The sequence below is a fragment of the Sceloporus occidentalis genome, unplaced genomic scaffold (genome assembly GCF_023333645.1).
Source record: "Sceloporus occidentalis isolate IW3139 unplaced genomic scaffold, rSceOcc1.0.p SCAF_4, whole genome shotgun sequence".
NCBI classification, from domain to species: Eukaryota; Metazoa; Chordata; class Lepidosauria; order Squamata; family Phrynosomatidae; genus Sceloporus; species Sceloporus occidentalis.
Window position 1 is genome coordinate 128,170,027 of NW_028316984.1, and position 23,571 is coordinate 128,193,597.

The following is a 23,571-nucleotide window of genomic DNA, read 5'->3' on the forward strand; positions in this document are numbered from 1 at the left end:
CAAAAATATTGTTGTGGAAAATGTGAAAGGTACCAGAAAAAATATTTCTCATGTCACATAGAGAAGGTTCAGGTCCTTAAAGGGTTTTTTTTAAAAAGTTAAGTGCTAAAACCTGTCAATTTCCCCAATAGTGTAGGGTAAATTTCTGTAATTTATTTACTTCAGTGATTGATCAAGACACTGTTGAGGACAACCATAAACAGAAAGATAATATGGCAGGTAATCAAATAAAGTGTTTCCTTCTAGGCTATCAACAGTTCCAGTAACTGAACAGGCAACAGTTTTCACAAGTATATGTTCCTAATATCAGAGGAACTAATATGATATGCCCCTTCAATTTTTTTCTGCTTTTTATAGACATTTTATATCAGTGTTTGTGTTAAGACATATTATTTGGTATTTTATTGAGCAGCAAAATGTTGAGTTGGGTCCTGATGTAGTCAGTAAATTAGATGTGAATAATGTTTGTCCCATTTATTACAATTGTTTTGCTGTCAGAATGGCTGAATCCAAATTGAACCCAATGCAATAGAAGGCAGAAGGCAGATTGCCCTGCTAAATGATTTGAATAAAAGTATTTCATACATAGCAACTGTATAATATTACGAGCAAACAGAATGATGTGAATAATTACGAACTCTTAACAGTATCAGTATTGCCATAGCATTGGGACTGGCTAGATCTTCGGGCTCACTGATTCTTGATTTTAAGACTGGGAGTTGAATAAGAGAAGATGAAGGGAACCAGTTGGATTTTCATAGATTGCCTTAACTGACAGACTGGTCACGTGCTGTTTCTATGTGAAAGAAATTGCTCTCAATCACTGGAGTTTTCAGCAATGAGAAAACCATTTGAAAATCCAGCATTAGCTTCCTTCCTTCCTGCATGCTGTGGAATTTGTAAACCCAAGGTGTGCATATAAAAGAGTAACCTTTACATTGAAACCAAGGCAGAGTTTGAGCATTGTAGAGCTTATTTGGTGCTCTGGCTGATTTTGAGTTGTCTCTTGAGGCATTAAGCTAGAAAACATTATGTTAAAAAGCCATCATATTTCTAAATAAACACAAATATTAGCAAATATCAATAATATTATTTTGAACTCCTGTAGAAACCATCAAGGTCAGTGTTGATGTACCCCTGGACATGCTCATTGCTTGAAGAACTGGATTGTGCATACCCAAACCTAATCTTCAGTATATTAAATGCACTGCCATAAATGCACAGCCCTAAACCCCAGGGAAAAATAAATCAAAAGGGTACAGATGACATTGCACCCACCTGCAGTATTGACTAGTTGTACTATATATGTATGTATGTGTTTTCAAGTCACCTGCTGACTAATGGTGACCCAATGAATTTTAGAAGGTTTTTTTAGACAAGGAATACCCAGAGGTGATTTTGCTGGTTGCTTCTCTTGAAATATATCCTACAGCACCTGGTGTTGTCCTAGATATCATTCTAAAAAGTTTCACAATTGAGCATCTTATACTGATATAGTATTATTATTATTATTATTATTTCTATAGCACTGTAATTATACACAGCGCTGTACAAAGTCGGTAAAATTAGGAGTAAATAAAAGCCTGCCCAAGGCGTACATTCTAAGATAATAACAATTAAAAGAGGAATAGATAAAATTACCATATAGAAAAGAAAAAACAGATTAAAAAAATCAAATATCAAACAAATCACATCACATCAAATATTGTCAGACAGCCAGATGACAATCACAAATTCCCTGAGAACGCTTCCCTAAACAATATGGTTTTCAGCTCAGCCTTAAAGCTGGTTAGGGAAGTGATGAGCCGTGCATGGAGAGGAAGAAGGTTCCAGGAATGAGGGGCAGCTAGAGAGAAGGGACGGATCTGGGACAGGGCAGAGAAGATCCTGGGTTGAGAGAGGAGACTTTGGCTACCAGAGCGGAGAGTGCGAGTAGGGATGTAGGGAGAGAGAAGATCGGTTAAATAAAGAGGGGCCAGCCCATGCAGGTGAGTAGCAAAAGTTTGTACCTGATGCGGAAAGGAAAAGGGAGCCAGTGAAGGGAAGACAACAGAGGGGAGACATGATCATAACGGCGAGCGAGTGAAATAATGCGTGCAGCTGAATGCTGAACAGAAATTAATGGGTGGAGATGAGAGAGGGGAAGCCCTGTCAGGAGGAGGTTACAGTAGTCTAGTCGTGAGACCACTAGGGCATGGACCAGTGTCTTTGCGGTAGAAGCTGAGAGGTATGGATGGATTTTGGCAATATTATAGAGAAAAAATCTACAGACTTTGGCTGTAGTCTGGATCTGAGGGATAAATGACAAAGAGGAGTCAAAGATGAAACCAAGACTACGGGCTTCCTGGACCGACTGGATCGAGATGTTATTGACGGAAATAGAAAAGGAATAGTGAAGGGTGGGCTTAGGAGGGAAAACAAGAAGCTCGTTCTTGGACATATTGAGCTTCAGACGCCGATGGTACATCCAGTGGGAGACAGCTGTTAAACAGGATGACACTTGCTGCTCTAGCTCTGGTGAAAGATTAGGGGTGAAAAGGTACAGCTGGGTATCATTGGTGTAAAGATGGTAGGAGAAACCAAAAGAACTGATAGTAGATGCCTCTGGACTGGAGGAAAGGGAAAAATACTCTTCAAAACAGTTTTCAGTACTTTAACTCCTTTGAGTATCAGGACACTAATAACTACTACTATCAAAACTACTAAAATTGCTTTTATTATATGACTTTGGCTTTGACTTATTCTAAACTTATCATAGAGTTTCTTTGGAAAAGATTTATCTAAGTGAGGTTCGTCATTGCTCTCAAGAAGGGATGGGAGTATATGACTTGTTCAGGGTCCCCCAGTGGGTTTCTTCAGCTGAGTACGGAGCTGAATCCTAGTCTCTCGTAATACTAGTTAAACACCAAACCACCAACCACATAGGCTTTGTTATTATTACTAGTTGTTGACAAACACCTGAGGCAAAGCACCAGAATCAGTGTGTATAGAGCCATTATACTGTCTATTCTCCTTTATGGGTCTGAAACATGGGTCACCTATCACCAAACCTATGACTCCTTGAATGCTTCCATCAGCACTGTTTATGCATAATTCTAAATATACACTGGACTGACTATGTGACAAATGTTGCTGTCCTTGAGCAAGCAGGGATCACCAGCATTGAGGCCATGCTATAGAGGATACAGCTGCGCTGGGCAGGACACTTTTCTAGGATGAAGGACCATCGCCTCCCAAAAATAGTATTCTACGGTGAACTCGCCATGGGTCAGCGTAAGAGGGGCACTCCAAAGAAGATATACAAGGACTCCCTGAAACAACATCTCAGGTTCGGCCAAATTGATCACCAACAATGGTCCGTCCTGGCCTCGCACCGGGAGGCATGAAGACGCACTATCCACGATGCTGCAGCCTTTTTTGAAAGCTCACGCCGAACGAGTCTCGAAGAGAAACGACAACGCAGAAAGAACCACAACCTGGAAACATCACCCAAGGAGACTTTCTGCTGTGCTTTCTGCAACTGGACTTGTTTATCTCGGATTGGCCTTTTTAGTCATCAACGCGTTTGTAGTAAGCGTGGGATGAGTCCTTCCTGAAACTTCATTCACAAAGAAAAGCCAGAGAGTATTATTGTGTGTACCTTCATGTCATTTCTGACATATGGCAACTCTATCATGGGGTTTTCATGGCAGAATTTGTGTAGAGATTTGTTTAACAACCCAAGGGAAGGTATTTTAACCGTACATCAAAGGAGTCATGGGCAGAATAGGGAAATTGATGAGGAAGCACAACCTTCAAATAATCTACAGACCAACCAAGAAAATCCATCAAATGCTGTACTCAGTGAAGGACAGGAGACCCTCTCACTGCCACAGGGGTTTGCAACATGCTGTGTAACTGTGGCCATCTCTACGTAGGGACCACTAAATACAGTGTTCAAACATAAATCAAAGAACATGAGAGACACTGCAGACTGAGCCAGCCAGAAAAAATCCGCAGTAGCCGAATACATCATAAACCAACCTAGGCATAGAATGCTATTTGAAAACACTGAAATTATGGACCATGCCAGCTACTACCAGGTCAGAATGCACAAAGAGGCCATTGAAATCCACAAACACCTGGACAACTTCAACAGGAAAGAGGAAACACTAAAAGTAAAAAAAGTTTGGCTACTAGTCCTGAAGAACACCAAAATTAAGCCTCAATACATGCAAATGAACACCATCCAGGGTCAGAGGATTTTCCTTGCAGGCAATGGATTCCTAATTAGACACATGTATCCTCCCACCCTGAGGCATTACCATTCAACAACAGACCAACAACAGAGATTAACATGTAAATCACTTCCTCTCCACTAAGGATCTTACAAGTATATGTATCCCCAAATATTTCCATGCCACTGACTCTGAAGATGCCAGCCACAGATGCAGGCAAAACATCATGAATAAATTCTTCCAGAACGTGGCCACATAGCCTGAAAAACCCACAGAAAACTATGGATGCTGGTTTTGAAAACCTTTGACTGTATGTGTTTAGTGGGTTTGCTATTGTCTTTCTCTGAGGCTGAGAGAGTGTGACTTTTCCACTGTCACCCAGTGCATTTCCATGGCTGAGCAGGGATTTCAACACTGGTATGCCAGTGTCCTAGGACATTATCGGACACATTTTCCCCCATTATGGGCATGGGAAGGGGATGCTCTGGGCCACGTGAGTCTGAGAAAAACTGCATTTTACCGCACCCCAAAGTGAGCTCTAAATGGCCCCATTCCATCACACGGTGCCAAATTGTTCCCATTCAGTGCTGAGACGTGTCCTTTGGCTTGAATGGAAGCACTGAATGGGAACGGCTTGGCACCGGGCTCCGAAATGGGGCCATTTTGAGGACACTTTGGGGTGCAGTAAAATGCATTTTTTTCTCGGCCTTGCAAGGCCCAAGGCATCCTCTTCCCATTCCCATAACAGGGGGAAAATGTGTCCGATAAGATCACGTGAAAGAGAAGACCCTAGACAATTATCCTCTTGAATTAAATAACTATAACCTTGCATAGAATACAGGCATGCTTGTTCTGCATAAGGCCTTGCAGCAGTTCTGATTTCTAGTTTCTTTTGCCCAGGTCTGCTTTATATAGATTAAGAATGTCTTCTGTCCTTGAAGTACAACCATTTTTAGACTAGATGTATTTAACCTCATATATCAACCCTGCTCTGTGGCTGAATCAGGGAAGCGTGGAACACTTTTTCAAATTAAGCATTAAGCAGTTATTTATGGAGTCACAATGTAAGTATTCCATGTTGACATCTGGTCAGAATACAATGGCTAAGACCTCTGCTGTAATATAAAGAACATAATGACTAATGAGGTTTGTAACTACCACAATTAGTCTGCTTTTACATCTTATCCAAAATGCTACACTGCACTGGAACACCTCTCAAGCACCTTCATTTGAGATGTGGTTTAAGTTATTAAGAAGGATGCCAAATGGAAGCCATGCTACCATCTAGTGAAGCATATTGGGGATTTATTATAGTGCTGATTTTTAAAAACATACTAATAATACTGAGAGGGTCAGTTCTCTTTGTACCCAGAGCAGAAAATAGAACTACATTCTATATAGGCAAGCAGTCTGAATAAACCACTTGGTGAGTACACCCAGAACCAAAGAAGATAGACACCAGGTACATACACTCCTTCCCAGGCCCACATTAGCACTGATATAGGGGGCTACCATGTCAGACCATATGAGGTACCACAGAACTCTAAATTAAAGGAAGAAGGAAGAACCCTCCCTCCAATCCATCTGCCTTGGTCCAAGCCTCAGAGGGAGAGAAGAACCACTGGACCTCATCCCCTTTCCCTCCACCATTCCCTTCTCCTTTTATTTCGTGTCTTTTAGATTGTAAGCCTGAGGGCAGGGAACTGTCTGATTAAAAACAATAATTGTAAGCCACCCTGAGAGCCATTAGGGCTGAAGGGCAGGATATAAATACCTAAATAAATAAATAAATAAATAAATAGGTCCCAAAGTTCATCTCAAACAGGGTCCCAACACCCTCAACTGTAGGATCTGAGAACCACCTATCACCTTATAAGTGCTTCTGTGTGATCACTGACACTAAACCCTGAAACATTCCTGCAAACCTCTGCCAAATGTGATTAAATCAACCCAACCAATATTAATATTAACCCTAATATTAATCAGATAAGAACAAATTAGTCAATAGTAACACTGAACTGCAGTTGCAAGTAAGGCCAAGTCAATCTATTAAAGAGAATAATGCTTTGCCTAATAAACCACTGCTCCCACTAAATTCATTACACAGTAAGGAGGAAGATTTCCACCCAAAGGAATGAGAGCCAAACATTCATTCCTAGCCACTGATATATTCTCCATAGGATGCCTTTGGAAACCATTCAGTAAAAATAGAATGAATATTCAAAAATACCCGAGAAACAGTTAAAAAGCAGGTTTGCTGAATGTCAGAAAACCCTGTTGAGATGGATTAAAATCTCAACAGTTTGGGACTTACTCTATATGAAATATTTTTGTGCCAAAAGCATTGCTGTTTTCTGATTTTTAAAATGTGCATTTTTTCTTTTTGTTTTGCACAGAAAAAGTCCAAAACTGTGAATTGTCCTTGAAAATTGCGGTTTTTGATTACACACTCACAGTTCAGAAAAAAAAAAACCATTAAAAAACCTTACCTACAAGAATGAAATTTGTGAAGATTTACATCTCTACCTTCAGAAAGGGGAGATAGTTTGTTATAATGGCCTGACCACTGGACTATGGCTCTAGACACCAGGGTTTGAATCCCCGTTCAGCTGTGGAAACTCAATGAGTGATGTTGGGCAAGGCACACATTCTCAGTGTCAGAGGAAGGTAAGGACAAACCCCCTCAGAACAAATCTTGCCAAGAAAACCCCATGATAGCTTTACCTAAAGCTGCATCTGTACTGCAGAGATAGTGCAGTTTTGACACCACTTTAACTGTCATGGTTCAATGCTATGGAATTCTGGGATTTGTAGTTTTGTGAGAAATTTAGTCTTCCCTGTAAGGGTGCCATAACAAAACTACAAATCCTAGAATTCCATAGTATTGAACCATGGCAATTAAAGTTGTGTCAAATTGCATTATCCTTCCATGCAGATGCAGCCCCAGTGTTGCCATAAGTTTCAAATGACATGAACCATTCAACACTAACAAACATTCAGAAAAGTCAACATATTCAAAATACTGCACTTACTTCAGACTGGGGCTGGTTAAAGAAAACATACAATTCACTTGTTGAAATAGCTTCAATGGCTACTGCTCTCTTTCTAGGCACAAGTCAGACTACTGGTTAAGATCTATAAAGCCTTGTGTGGCTCAGGTCTAGGTTTTATGAAAAATAAAATAGCCAATATAGCAATAGCAATAGCAAGTACATCTCTATACAACCTGTCAGTGAACTAGCACTCTATAAGTTGTTTACAATCTGTAAGTCAATTGCCCCCAACAAGGTGAGTACTTGTTTTACCAGCCTACAAAAGGATGGAAGGCTGAGTGGACCTTGGAGCCCTCCTCTAAGACTGAACATACAATGTTGTGGCTGCAGTACCAGCATTTAATCACTGTGCCACCAGGTCTCCTTTTCGTGAGTTTGCCTGAGTCTTAAGGTATTTGGGATAGGGTTTTATCTCAGTCCCACAACTTTCACTGCTTCATCTGGTGAAGTCACAAGAGAGAGCATTTTTCAATGACTGCCCTTAGGCTTTGGCACTCCCTCCTCTGCCATGAGACATTTAGTTGACCCCTTCTCTGTTCTCTTTTCACGACTAGATAAAGACCTTTTTAAAATTTATATAGGCCTTTGACTCTTTACATGTTGTGCTAAAAGACTGTTTGAATAAGGTGTGTTGTGGTTTGATCATTTTACTAAGTATTAAATGTATTAAAATTACTGTTTTAATTGGATTAGTTGATAATTTTTTTTAAAAAAAATGAGTATATATTGTTTGTTTTAACATACTGTAAGATTCTTTGGATCTGATATTGGGAGATAAGTGGGATGTAGATGAAATAAATAGATAAGCAAGTAAGGGTCCAAATATACAGGCCAAAATAAAGCTGCTTTGGGTCAGTTTGGAGGTATGCTGTTTAAATGACACATGCATTTTAAGAGGCCAGAAGCTATGCCAAATTTGCGCTCCAATCTTTAGGAGTGGAGCGTGGCTTTGGCCAGGTTTCCAGCCCCTTGGCACACATACATCATTTAAACAGCATACCACCAAAGTGATCCAAAGCAACTTTATTTTGGCCTGTCTGTTTGCACCCTAAGTTATTGGGGTGGGGGGGGGGGGGCGTACTGAAGCATGCATGAGTTTTGGTTATCCAAAAAGGAGGCAAAGCCTAGGCAAGGCAAAGTTATAAGGATGTGCCTAATTCCATCTTGCTACATGCAAGTGCACATTTTTCTTTTGTCATACATGTCATGCCCTCTAGATTTCACAAAGGAAGACCAGGACACATATGACCAGATAGCATCAGAGAGTTGGCAAGATGAAAAATGTTATTAATGAGAAAGAACACAGAAACTAGGAGAGGCTGTTCTGAGTTACTTGAGTGGAAACTACTTCTGCTCTATGAATTCAGTTAGTAACAATGGAGTAAGTTAAGGACAAAGGGGAAAAATAGGGAAGGAGAATAGACAAGCTGGGACATTTTAAAAGCAGCTGAAAAAAAATGGGGACAGATAGGGTTTCCATAACTGTCAACCACCAAACCAGGACAAATGTTAAAAATGTAGGACAAATGAAGGACAAAATTTGCCCCCAAATGTCGGACATATTTTTTAAAATGGAGGACATGCGAAAATATTTAATTTTTTAAAAAAAGTGTTAATATAAATGCATGTTTCTTAGGCATGATCAAAATGGAGGACATTTTGGCAAAACTGAGGTGCAGCGGCCCTTGCTAGCGGCCGCTCCAGCGGCCCTTGCTAGTGGCCACTCCAGCAGCCCTTACTAGAGGCCGCTCTAGCTGGAGCCAGCACATGCACACAACGGCCGGAGGAGTGGCCACTACCAAGGACCACTGGGAGGCGACACATGCGCGCATTGGCCTCAGCATCGGCCCTTGCTAGTGGTCGCTGCTGTGGCCGTTCACGCATGCGCTGCCTCCAGCAGCCCCTGCTAGCAGCTACTCCAGCTGGAGCCGGTGCATGCAAGGGCCGATGCTGCGGTCGATGCGTGCATGTGCCACCTTCAGCAGCGCTTGCTAGTGGCTGCTCCAGCTGGAGCCGGCGCATGTGCGTAATGGCCGGAGGAGCAGCTTCTAGCAAGGGCCGCTGGAGGCAGTGCATGTGCGCATCGGCCGCAGCATCGGCCCTTGCTAGCGGCCACTACTGTGGCCGTTTAATAATAATAATAATAATAATAATAAATTTTATTTATATGCCGCCCTTCCTTCAATCAGGGCGGCTCACAACAGTAAAAACAGACAATTTTAAAATACAAATCGATAAAAAATTACCATAAAAATACAATAAAAACATCCAATACACCATAAAAAGCTTAAATCCAACAAATAGAAAAAAAAGTCAAAAGAAAACCCCATGACCCAACCTCTTGGCCACGAAAAGAGGAGGGAGGCCCGCAGGATAACTATTCGGGGAATGCCTGTTGAAACAGGAAGGTTTTTAAGTCCTTCCTGAATTGGGCCAGGGTGGTAGACGAGCGGAGCTCTATGGGCAGCTCATTCCAAAGGGCTGGGGCAGCTGTGGAGAACGTCCTCCGCGAAGTGGAGGCTAACCTAGCCCCAGGCACCTTCAGTAGCTGCTGCCCGGTCGATCTGAGGGTGCGAGGCGGAATATACGGGGAGAGGCGGTCCTTTAGGTATCCTGGGCCCAAGCCATTTAGGGCTTTATAGGTAATTACCAACGCCTTATATTGAGCTCGGAAACGGATGGGCAGCCAATGGAGGTCCTTTAAGACCGGTGTTATATGGCTGGTCCTGGAAGCGCCAGTGACCAGCCGAGCAGCCATGTTCTGCAATACGAGCAACAAAGAATTCGTTCTATGGTGCTCGTATTGCGTCCGCTGAGTCGCGTCCGGCAGAGTTGTTCAGGGTGGTCAGGGAGCTAACTCAGCTCCCTCCCACCCCGAACCAGATCCTTGAACCTTCTAAGGCCTGCTGTGACTTGTTTAACGACTTTTTTGCGGATAAAACTTCTCGTATAAGCGAAAGTCTGAACGCCGACGTTACAGCAGAACCTAGAGTAGAAGTGTCCAGAGCCTCCGTGGACTATGTTAAACTGGATCAGTTTGAGTTGGTGAGTACCGAGGATGTGGACAAGATCCTCGGAAGTGTTCGGAAAACGACCTGTTCTCTTGATCCCTGTCCCTCGTGGTTAGCAGCCCAGGGGGGACCGGCGGTAACATTATTGTTACGCCGGATAATTAATTCATCTTTGAGGGATGGGCAATTTCCATCGGATCTTAAATTGGCCATCGTAAAACCGATCCTAAAAAAGCCCTCCCTCGACCCCCTGGTACATAATAATTATCGGCCAGTTTCGCTGCTACCATTTTTGGGAAAGGTGATCGAGAGGGCGGTTGCTATCCAGCTTCAGGCGGTCTTGGATGAAACGGATTATCTGGACCCATTTCAAACTGGCTTCCGGGCGGGTTACGGGGTTGAGACGGCCATGGTCGCCTTGGTCGATGATCTCCGTCTGGGCATCGACAGGGGAAGCGTGTCCCTGTTGGTGCTCTTGGACATCTCAGCGGCTTTCGATACCATAGACCATGGTATCCTTCTGGGACGCCTGGCAGAGGTGGGAATTGGGGGCACTGCGCTCCAGTGGTTCCGCTCCTACCTCTCTGGGAGGTCCCAGATGGTGCAGCTGGGAGACGTGTGCTCCGACGAGAGGCCCCTTAAAACTGGGGTCCCTCAAGGAGCCATTCTGTCTCCCATGCTATTTAACATGTACATGAAACCGCTGGGAGAGATCATCCGGAGACATGGGGCGCGGGGTTATCAGTACGCTGATGACACCCAAATAATCTTCTCTATGTCTCCGACTGATGCAGTGACTGGGGATGGCGTCTCTCCTCTCGTGGCCTGTCTGGAGTCAGTAATGGGCTGGATGAGGGAAAACCGACTCAAGCTGAATCCAGAGAAAACGGAGGTACTTGTGGTAGGTTCTTCTGGTCCAGGAATGGCGGTGGTTCCACCTGTCCTGAACGGGGTCACGCTCCCTGTGAAGGACTCCGTGCGCAGTCTGGGGGTGCTCCTTGATTCGTCGCTTCACCTGACTGCTCAGGTGAATGCGACGGTCAGGAGCACCTGTTATCAGCTTCGGCTGATTCGCCAGCTGCGCCCATACCTGGCCCAGAGGGACCTAGAAACTGTTGTACACGCTCTGGTAACTTCGAGATTGGATTTCTGCAACGTACTCTACATGGGGCAACCCTTATACCAAACTAGCAGCCACTCCAGCTGGAGGCATGCATACCTGCAAAGGCTGCTGGAGCGGCCACTAGCAAGGGGCACCAGAGGCAGTGCATGCACGCATCGGCTGCAGGAGCAGCCCTTTTTAGCAGCCGCTCCAGCTGGAGGCCGTGCATGAGCACAGCGGCCGCTGGCAAAAGCAGCCGCAGTGGCAGCCACCTGACCTGGGGCAAACCAAGGTCAAATTAGAAACCGGGAGGGGACCTCCCCGACCGGTTCAAAACTGTGAATGTCCCGCCCCCAGGCGGGGTATGGCAACCCTAAGGACAGAGGATTAATCAGGACAGTTGGAAAGTATGTTAAATTAGATTGGATTTTTTGGAGGTAAGACAGTATCTCCTTTTTATCTCTAAACTTCCTTGAATGCTGGTAGTGAAGGAGAGTAGTGTCCAACACAGTTTTTGTGAGTTACACCAGTCAAACAGTACTAAAAAATATGAACATATCAGATGTCATATGCACTTTGAAGTGCAATACCATACTTATCTTCACACAGTTATGAAACCTGCTGATACAGATGTAAATCTAAAATTCCAACAGTAGATGTCTATAAGAACAATGTTTTTTTTTTCCCTTCTCCTTTCCTCTTCCCTGTAGCTGCACCACCCAGCTCTTACTCCATAGGGTTTCTCAGTCACCTGGAAGGCATTATTCTAATATGCAGCTGTACACTTTTTGTGCACTAGACAAATAAAATGTGCAAAGGGAAATAGATTTAGGCAGTTGGTAATGTGGGGTTTGATCAGAAAGAATGTTGGTTATTTTCAATAAGGAGACAAATATTTTAAAATAAAATTAAAATGACTATTGTCAGGACTGACAAAAGGAGATGAATATTGGCACAGTTCACTGATTCCTGGCAGCCCACAAGGGTTTCCAACTGTTTTGCATATGTTTTGGGGACAGAACAACCCCAACTCCTGCATTTTTTCATCCAGGAAAAGTGAGCACCATTGTGTTCACAACAGACATACTCTAATAATTTGCGATTCAAAATATTACATACCACATCAAATGACATGCCAAATGCTGGCGGGGGGTCTGTCTGGTGATGACATGGGTGGTACCTGCTCCTCCTTTTCTCAGCAAGATAGGTCTAGATGAATGAGGTGAGCAGAAGGTAAGGCAGACCTATATAAAGTTCACCTCAGGTCTTGCAAGAGGCAGATCTCTTGTGAAAATTCCCAACTCTGATGAGGATCTCTTATGTAGGAGCATGGAAGCCTCATGCAATGTCTCTTCTGAGACTTCAGATGAGCTTTAGATAGGTTGCTCTTATGTGTATTTGCCAGTATTGAGTTGGCCTGGCAATAGAGAAGTCTCTCCTATATTGCAGTTTGAAAAACATGGCAACCATAGCTGGGGAGCCTGTAAAAGAAATCACTGTTGGCTTGAATCTCACCAGCACTGGTTTCTATTACCATTCAGTCTTCATAATCTTATATCCATAGTCTATTATTGAGACTAGTTCTAGTTGACAGTGCCATGATACCTCAGGAAAAATCTCAGCGTATCTTCAGTTAATGTCTTACTGAGACTATATCTGCCATTTTCTATAACAAACTGCATTGTCATGGGATATAACACATGATGTCACGTAGACTGTGGGAAGGATCTCCTTGATACCAGCCCTCTGGCTACTTGTGCAGCAAGGAGAAAAACATTTAGAAATAACCCTGACACATGAAGTTGGTTTAAGGTATTCAGGAGGCTTCGTATAGGGGAGAAGCAGGGTTGCCTTTCTCAGTTCCATCAGTATTGGATCCCATACAGGGAATACACACATCACATGCTCTTGAAGAATGGAGAGGGGGAGAGTAAGAAAGCACATGGCACATGGGAATTTGTTAGTAGAAGAATCAGCACAACATCACTCCTTTGCAAGTAGTTGTGGCACTGAGCTTTTAACAAAAGATAGAACAATGGAAGTCACTGTATACCAAATCAGACCATTGGTCCATTCAGCCCAGTATTGTCTACTTTGATAGACATCAGCTCTCCAGAGTTTCTAGCCCTACCTGATCATCCATCCCATGTCCTGGACAAGTCTGAACCTGCTTATCCACTCAAACTGGATAAGATCCACAAATTCAGGTTGGTACAGTACACATCCACTCATAGAAACATATCTTTACGATTTAGCTAATAGCATATTTTCAGTATTTTAAAAGCACAAAATCCTTTGTACAGAGAGATACCCTGTGGTGTGCCTGTCTGCATAGTTGAAAACATACCAGCCTACATACAGAGAATTCCTGGGCCTGGATCCTAATTTAAGAGGAATACCTCATAGGAAACATTCTGCAGCGATTTCAAATCAATTTTGTCAAGTTAACTAATTTGTCAAGAGGGGAGAAAAGACAGTTCTCCAGAGATAAGTCATTGAAATATATCACAACAGCACTTCCATCCAGGTGAATCTTGGGATGTATACTTTGTGGATAGATTTGAGCTGTCACTGAAAACGTGATTCTGATTCTGCAGATCTGTTTTGGCAAATAGTAAACGTCTGAAAAGCTTTCCTTAGACCAACAAGGCCTTTTTTTTTGTTGTTCTTTAAGACAAGCCAAAGATGATAAATCAAGTGAAAGAACAGAAAATAAGTAATCAGAGAAGAGAAGTGGGAACAAATAATAAATGCTGTGCAACTTTGGTTAAGGTCTCTCATGAATAAAACATTTTTCAGTAACACCCATTGATACAGAGAGTCCAAAATGCCTCTGTTTCATATACATAATAACATAACAACCCACTCATCATTTGAGTGTGATTCATACAGCCTTGGATTTGGACATGGTAACCCACTTACAAGTCCTTAGCCATGAATGTCATGAACTGACCTTGAGCAGTTCATTATTTCAGGACTTTGTCTCCCTATGTGATCTTGTTTGTGCCATAAGAACTCTGGGACATGCCCCTTGCTCTTTCCCACTACTTCTTCAATTTTGTTCAGTGAAAACAAGGGGAAGATTTTTGGCTGTTTCACTGCTTTCCTTCCACCAGCAAGTGAATTTTTTTTCCTATTTGATGCAGCTTTCAGGAATTGATTGTGATGGATTTTTACAATGTGTTTTACTGAGGGTATGTATATATAAAAGTAAAGGTATTCCCCATTGACAAAGTTTTCAAGTTGTGTCCGATTATAGGGTGCAGTGCTCATTTCAATTACTAAGCCAAAGAGCCAGCATTCTCAGAGGCTACTCTGTGATCATATGGCCAGCATGATTGCACAGAACACTGTTTACCTTCCCACTGAAGTGCCACCAATTTATCTCCATGCATTTGCATGCTTTTGATCTGCTAGGTTGTCAGAAGCTGGGACTAGTTATGGGAGTTCACCCCATCATGCGGCACCTGGGTTTTAACTGTATAGATTTTTTTTAAAAAAAAATCAGTTGTAGATATTTGACTGATATTTTAATGGTTTTTTAAAATGTGTAATGGCTTTAATAATTTGCAAGCCACCCTGAGTCCTGTTATTGGGAATAAGGTAGGATAAAAATGAGTAAAACAACAGCATAGCCTACAAAAAACCCCAAAACAAAACAAAAATGAAATGAAATGAAATACCTCATGAATTCTAGGCTGAATAGATAGATAGACAGATAGATAAGTAGGTAGACAGACCGATAGGTGTCTTATTCAGGCAGTTTAAAATTTGAACAAGGTGAAGTGGGGTAGCACACGTATCCTGCTCCATTCTGATATAATTTACAGTTGGATACCATATATTGAGAATGATTTTCTTAAAAGTCCCTTCTATCCTTGGGAGACTTCTGACTTTTTCAGAATCCCCAACTGCATCAACCTTCAAACAGACAGGAGGCTCTCCTCTTTAGAAAATTGTCCCATAATCAAGGAGTATAGTCATATACTGAGATAAGGGGTACAGGACCAGCATGATCCCTCACCTCATAGATTGGACTCATCCAAGTTTGAGAATTCCTGAATAGAACTAGATAGATAAAAGCCTTGTGCAATTTGTCTACATGTACAGGGCTAATGTGTGGAGGGAAGAGGAGTGCATACATAAGCCCCATCTTCAATGTGTCAGTGTACCCAGCAGCATTCCAGATCTTTGCACACTAAGTGAAAGGATATCCCTTGTTTTGTATGCACAATCAGGAACTTTGATAAGGCTAAAGCAATGGCTAAGTCCAAATGAATAATGCCCTCTGTTTTGTTTCACAGCAATTTTGTGAATGGCACATGGCTTATTTATTTCCACCATTTCATGAGAGCAACAGTATGCTATCAAAATTGTAAAAACATTCAAAATGAAATTCCTACCCATATCCCATTTAATTCCATAGTGCTCACTGACAGATACAGGTCAGAAATGTACAAAATGTGCTCTGGTCCAGAGTCTGGCAACCTTGTAAAGGATGACAAGTCCATCATTATGAAATAATCACCAATGTATCTTCTGTATTTGCCTGTGATGCTCCAATTTGGGGCAGGCATAAGACTCTTAACAGATTGTTCTTCATGTCTATCAGTCTTACTGGCTGGGGTGTGACAAAGAAAAAAGATGAGACATATGTAAATAGCCTTCACAATTGCATAACCTCTGCTGTTATGGATGTTTCCTGTGTAAATCAAACAAATGAGGCTACACTGCTGTTGATATCCTTGAGAGAATAAAGCAAATCACTAGTTTAAAATTATGTCACAAAAGTGATTCATGAGTGCAGGCTCTGTGGCAACAACCAGGGAGGGAAAAGCTAGGCTGTGCAGAGTATAAGGAGACATCTAAGAGGGGCTCAGTATCACCCTCCATTGATATGAGTGATGCAGCATGTCAAGGATAAAGACCATCATATGAGAATAGCAAAGAAGCAAAAATGCATGGTATTTTACAGCATCACTTCATTGTCACTTACAATAAAAACCTGGGGACAGACCTTGGGAGGTAAGCCATACATTGATTTGTTCTTGAAGCTTTCGTGGTGTGGTGGTTACGGTATAATCTTTCTTAAACCCTGCAATAAAAAAACTCCAAAGATTGTTTTCAGAAGACACTGCCAGTAGTTCTGACATAGGCGTGATTGATTGTCTGCATAGCTTGTGCTTTCCCTTGTTTGTTATACAAATATTTTCAACCTTGTCTTAAACATGTAAGCAAGCCAGCAGCCTAGAGCTACAAAAAAGACGACATGAATGTCAGTTTCTGAATCCTAATTTCTGGATGCATTTCAACTGTAGGGCAATTATTTAAATGCTAAACATGCTTGGATACAAAACTGATCCCACATATGGATGTCTTATCCCTGTATGTGTGTGTGTCACTTGATTGCAGTAAAGTCATGAAAGACTATTGTTTTTATTGTTATTTGATGTCAAATTGGCTTTGACTTACAGTAATCCTATAAATGAAAGACATCCATGAACAATGGTAATAAACTCTCCTGCTCAGGTCTTGCAAATTCAGGACCTTGGCTTCTTAAATTGAATCAATCCACATATAGAGTAGCCTTCCTACTTCCTCTCACTTTAGTGAGCATTAACATCATTTCCCAGCATATATCTCATGATATATCCAAAGTATAACAGCCTCACTTTAGTTATCTTAACTTCTAGTAAGAGTTCAGGCTTGATTTGCTCTTGGCCCCTGCAGAGTTGCTTTTCTTCCTATCACGTTTTTCATTGTCAAACTTTTACAGCCATGTGCAGAAACTGAAAATACAATGACATAGATGACTCTGACTTTGAATATTGAATAGTGATGTGAACATTCCTTAATTTCAGTTTCACTGTTTCTCCAAATATCACCTGAATTTCTATGACATCCTTGTTTTCTATCAAATGTATTTGATTTTTCTTTCAACATTGGAATTCCTATGCTATGCACATTTCTTCATGTATGCAATTTTTAGTGCATATTCAATGGATCTTTAAAATTTACAGAGCTCCCCATCCACAATGTAATTTTTAAATAGTGGCATTAAGCCTCTGGGATTGAGCAGAATATCAGCAATTTATATGTCTATGTGGAAAACAGCCAGCAGCCTTCAAAGCAGATAGTGTTGGCTAAAGCAATGGGTGCAAACTGAAGAACTTTATAGTTCCTGAAACTGAGTGTATACTGCAATTGGATTATGTTTGTGTATGTGCTTTCAGAGAGTCAGTGTGATTTAGTGGGTTGAGTACTGGACTACTACTCTGGAGACCAGGGTTTAAACCCTCACTCAGCCACAGAATACCACTGGGTGACCTCTGGCAAGTCACATTATCTCAGTCTCAGAGGAAGACTAGGGCCCCATTCCCACTGGCTTATAACGCAGATCAAGAATCGAACTATGGGTGCATCATTCCCATTTGAGAGCACATTAGATCCTCATTGCGCCGATTTTGTTCCCATTGGAATTTGGATCTGATCCCCATGTATTCAATTTTTCCTTGGAAAACCTGAATCAGTGGTGGATAAACTGGTTTAAAAGGGGTGCACATTTTTAGAGGTTTTTCCTGCACCTCCTGAGTCCTATTTGGGGCAAATGAATGGGAATGACAAGGGTGTCTGATTCAGGAACTTGGGGATGGGAGGAGCAGTGCTCAAGGAGCTGGCCTGGGAATGTCAACCGCTTGTTCTCTTTCCTGCATTACTGGCACCGGTGGAGTGGGAAGCAGGGTAAGGTGATTGCATGTGTAGACAATTTTTTTTTTAAATTAAGCTTTCGATTGCTTAGGTGCTCTGTCGAGTGTCCAAACATAGCAAATTGCTACATTGACGGTAAACACATTACGCCCCCCTGCAACCTCCCCCCTGCTCCACATTCATTGATGTGTGAGGAGACTCACTGAACATCATTTTTAACTATTATTTTTTCTTTTTCTTTTTTACATGCCTGCTCAATCACCCCCCAAACAGCCCAGGGAGCAATGGAGGAGGCAAATGGACTTGGGGGGATGGAGACTCCCTTTTCCCTTTCCCAGAAGGAGTCTGGGAAGACACAGGAGAGCCTGGGAGGCAAAGGGACCTGGGGGAATAGAGGCTCCTTCTCTCTTTCCCAGAGGGGAAAAATGCCTAAGTGCTTGATTGGCTGTGACATCAAGCACATAGGCGCTTGATTGACAGCTGCTTCTTAAAAAAGAGGTTCCAGAAAGGCAATGGGAACGGGGAGCAAAAATGTCTGCTTCAAATTAAAACCGAGAAAATTTCAATGGGAATGAGAACACAGGTCAAAAAAACCAAGTCCGTTTGCCCCCTTTCATAATGGGAACGAGGGAGCAGATTCGAATATGTCTCGGAAAAAAAATCTGAGTCAGAATCACAGCAATATAAGACGCTTTTTTGCCCAGTGGGAATAGGGCCAAAGACAAATCTCCTCTGAACAAATTTTGCCAAGTAAACCCTATGATAATTTTGACTTGGGGTCTCCTAACATGTGCCTTCAAGTAGCTTGTTGATTTATGGTTGGATTATAATAGAATATATATAACATGTCTTAAAACTTTTTTCAACTTTTTCCAATGCAATTTCCAAATTTTAAAAATACATTTATAAATGCTGGCACCAGCAAAGATGCACACAAAGTGGGTATATTACTCAGAAGTGCCCAGAAAAATCTTTTCGTTTAGGAAAAAATAAACTGGAACATGAATCTGTTTGGAAAATAGTGCATGCAAATGAGTACATTTTGAGAGGTACAGATTAAGATACATATGTACATTTCCACTGACACTTTTTAAACATGAAACTGATACAGAAATTGAAAAAAAAAATGAACACAGTAGCTTAAAAATGAGAAATGGAGTGACACTGAGTTTGGGAGATTCATCCATCACTAGTTAGTCATTTGAGGTTAATTATTATGAGAGACTATGAGAAACCAGACCAGCATTTTAAAATTATACTACCAGACAGTGAGCATTCTTTTTATGGAATTAAAACTTCCTCACCTTTTCTCTCCATGCATGCAGGCTTCATTTCTTCCAGGTCATAAAAACAGCCATATATATATATATATATATATATATAAAATCTCCCACCTCTCCCTTCTGGGATCTAGGTGGATAACAGCACTCCAATAAAACAGATATACAGACAATAATAAAATTTCCCTAATTCCCTTAACCCTCCCTCTTTCTGCTAAAATTACACATAAACATCAAGTCACAATACAATATTCCCAGTGCAATGTACTTAGTTACAAATTTTGTAACTAAGGATCGACACAGGTCGAATTATTCCAAGAGACCATCAGGAGAGGCAGTGAAAGAGTGAATGGATATCAGTTCACCAAATAAAAAAGAAAAGAAATAAAATAAAATAAAGTTTTATATATATATATATATATATATATATATATATATATATCAGGGGTATATATTTGGCTTGGTTCCTTCCAGTTTAAAGATTCTATTTTACATCTGTATAAGTGAAAAAAGTAGATTGTTACAGCTGCAATGTGATGCAGATAGTTCCTCATACCATATATATATATTATATATATATTCCTTAATTTCAGGACTTAGTCGTGCTTCCTGATTTTAATCCACACAGAAGAGTCTTTTGCTTAGGCCCCTTTCACACTGCATATTTACAGCACTATGATTCCTCCTTAAATGCTATGATTACATCATATGGAATCTAACTGGGGTTTTTCTTGGGCGGGGGGAGGGTTATTTAGAATGTCTGCAAGAGAGTTCCAGTGCCTTACTGAGCTACAGATGTCATGATTCCATAGGATGCAATCATAGCAGTTAAAGTGGAATCACAGTGCTATAACTGTGTAGGGTGAAAGAGCCCCTAGTATTGTCTTTTTTGTGTCATGAGATGAACAGACGTTTGGTTGCCTTGAAACTGAGTGCTTAAACTGAAAAACAATGGAAGGGGGAAAAGGGGGGGGGGTCTCTTCATGGATTAGCAATACAAATGCAAATGTATTCTTCAGGCAGTCCTGATTGCAATATTCCATTATGACAGCAATAACCACCCCATCAATCTAGTCCTCCTCCCCATCCCTCAGGAATGCTGAATTTGCTGAGCGCAAAGTTATAGTTCTTATCTGACAATACAGAAAATAGGTAGCATCAAAAATTTCTGTTACAATCTAGTTACAAATGTAAGGGTTAAAAAGAATGAATGGATATAAAAGCTCTGAGTGCTATTTAGAAGAAGAAGAAGAAGAAGAAGAAGAAGAAGAAGAAGAAGAAGAAGAAGAAGAGAATATCACTATCTGTACACTTAATCTGTAACAATTGATTTTTCAGAGTAAAATGAAAGAAAATAACAATAAAGAAGAAGAGTATCTGTCAAGAAATTATAGAAATTGATTTTAATCTCAAACATGTATACAGGAGTAGTGGTGAATCTGAACATTACTAAATATGAGAGAAAGGCAGTCAGGTTTGTAACCCTTGCATTAATAAGAAGAAAGCATTATGACTCTGGAAGTTCTTCTCCAGATAGATTAAAGTCTAAGCCACAGTGCAATTTAAATCAGCAATGTTAAACGTTGCAAGAGAGAGGTCTCATATCATGTAATTATATATGAATTATACACTAGCAACAATATCACAGAAAGACACATTAATACTAGGAATTGGAAACAGTTCCTGTCATCTCTCATTTTTAATTTTCTCCATTTTCTTTCACTATCTGGCTATACATTTGCCTTCTAGAATAATTATTTAATGAGTCAGGATTAGCTCTGACCGTGATGTTTTGGTTTCTTTCTCTTTTTTTTTAGTGAAACTAGAAACTTCAACATGCACAGGAATAGATACAGCCCAGTTCAGGTGGTGAATATTTCATTCTTTATAGAATCATAGAGTTAGAAAAGTCCCCAAGAAGACTCTAGTCCAAATCCATTCCAATTCAGGAATCGACAAATAAAAAATATACAGTGGACCCTTGTTATACGCAGGGGTTTGGTTCCATGATCCCCCATGGATAACAAAATCAATGGATGCTCAAGTCCCATTAAATATAATGACATAGCAAAATAGTGTCCCTTACAAAAAATGGAAAATCAATGTTTGATATTTGAAATTTATACTTCTTTTGAACATTTCCAAATCGTGGATGCTTGAATCTGTGTATAAAAAATCTGTATATAAGAAGGGTGGACTGTATTTGGCCTATGCCCCATCCCCACCTCGCTCCGTTTCTGTTTTTAAACCTCCAAAAGAGAAGTATTCACCACTTTCCGAGGAACTTTATTCCACTGTTGAATATCTGTCAAGATATTCTTCTTAAAGCTAACTTGGAACCCCCATTCTCGTAATTTGAATCCAATGGTTCAGTTCCAACACTTGGGACATATCCCAGCTGGTCAATATCTTCATTAAACAGAATGGAACAAAGTCTTCCAGGTATGTCTGACCAAATAAGAAAAGTAGGACTATTATGTTTCTTGGACATTAGGATTTTGTGGATGCAACGTAGAATTGCAATGGCTTTTTTTAAACTAGTGCATTACATTGTTGTTTCACGATAAGCTGGGCCTGGAACAGATGGATATGAAAAACTGGCCGAGTCTGCTCTGTCCGGAAGCAGGTTGTAACCCCACTGTCCACATAGCCCACTCCCAAGGCAGGTAATGGACACAGGGAGTGACTGGCACAGCCAGGAGTCGGATTATCCCATTTCCTTTTTGTTCCAGTCCTAACAACTGTAGCACACTTCCAAAGTGGCTAGAAGCCACTTCATTTTCACCCCATTATTGTCCACCAAGCCATCGAGATCTTTTTCATATGTACTGCTCTCAAGATTTCTGTGACACCATAACATTGCTGGATCTCACTGATATCAACACAATGTTTTTTTTTTTTTAAACCCAACTGCTTGGCAGCAATTATATGTGACAGCTTTCCACCCAATGTCACTAACTATATACTGTATCTTTATTAATAATTGTTCTTATTACTTTTGGTAGCAGGTTTGTTGTTAACAAAAAATTACTCTAGGCAACTCTTTCTTGAACACAAAGAAAAGAACTTTATTTACATTCAGAACTTATTACAGTTGGCTCTCCTTATAGGTGGGTTAGCCTTCCGCGGCTTTGAGCTCATGCAGAAGGCAAGCCCAGGCAGAAATAATGGGGTGGGTACTTGCGCCATGTGCCCCATGAGCCACCACGAGCACGTGCCCCATTATTTCCTATGGTGCTTGAACATACGCTCTTTTCCCCATATGCAGGGGGTCCAGAACAGATCCTATGCATATGGGAAGGGCAGACTATACTGTATCTTTCTTAGTAGATGGTTTTCAAGCTTGTTACAGTGTACAAATCACTTCAGTATACAAATTACTTCAGCAGATACAAATTTACTATTTTCCCTCACTGACTATATTTACATTCCTTCACTGACTTAGGAGTTTAGTGCACAGCTAAAGCAACCTGGCTTACCTTTAGCAGTTTAAATCATAATTTGGGCTGTGTCTGGATATTATCATTCTCAAATGACATCGATGCCACCAGCCGGGTGCAGCCCAGGTAATTTCTGGGTAGAAGCTGCACTCTTTTCAAAACTGGGAAGCTCCCAGCATTACAAATCATCCAGCTGAGTTCAGCTTCTACCTAGAAGTTATCCGGGCTACACCCGGTCAGCGACATCAAGATGCAGCCCAAATTAGGATTCAAACCAACAAATGTAAGATGGGTTTTTAGCTGTGCGCTAAACTCCATAGTTCACACAAAGCTACACCCAGCTTCATTAGCTGCTAACTTCACAGGTTACTTGTTACACTCCCAATACACACAACTCAGCTCTCTCAGTTCAGCTCCCTTTTTATATCTGCTCCTTGGGCAGTTTCTAATATTCTCCCCAAGCCTCTCTAGCTGCAATTTCCTCAGGATTCTAAAACAGTCTGCCAATATCACTGACTCCTCCCAGTTTTATACTCACTCATGAGAGCAGCCCCCAACCTTTTTCTAACCTGATTCCTATTAGCTGCCTCGAACATTCTATTCTGCCTATGTTTCTTCACACCTTCTGTTTGTGCATGCAAGTTTTCTTGTCCAAATGTATCACATTTTTAGCCTATTTGAATCTGATTTGGTCCAGCTCTCCAATATGTTAAGCTAATCTTGAATCCTGTTTCCCTCCTGTAAGAAAATGCTTTTGAAA

General features: G+C 41.2%; 1 protein-coding gene across 4 annotated transcripts in view; it reads right to left on the reverse strand.

Moving 5' to 3' along the window:
• LOC149314598 (leucine-rich repeat-containing protein 4C) overlaps window positions 1-23,571 on the reverse strand; it is a 1,025,265-nt gene that overhangs the window by 623,108 nt on the left and 378,586 nt on the right. The window lies entirely within an intron of this gene.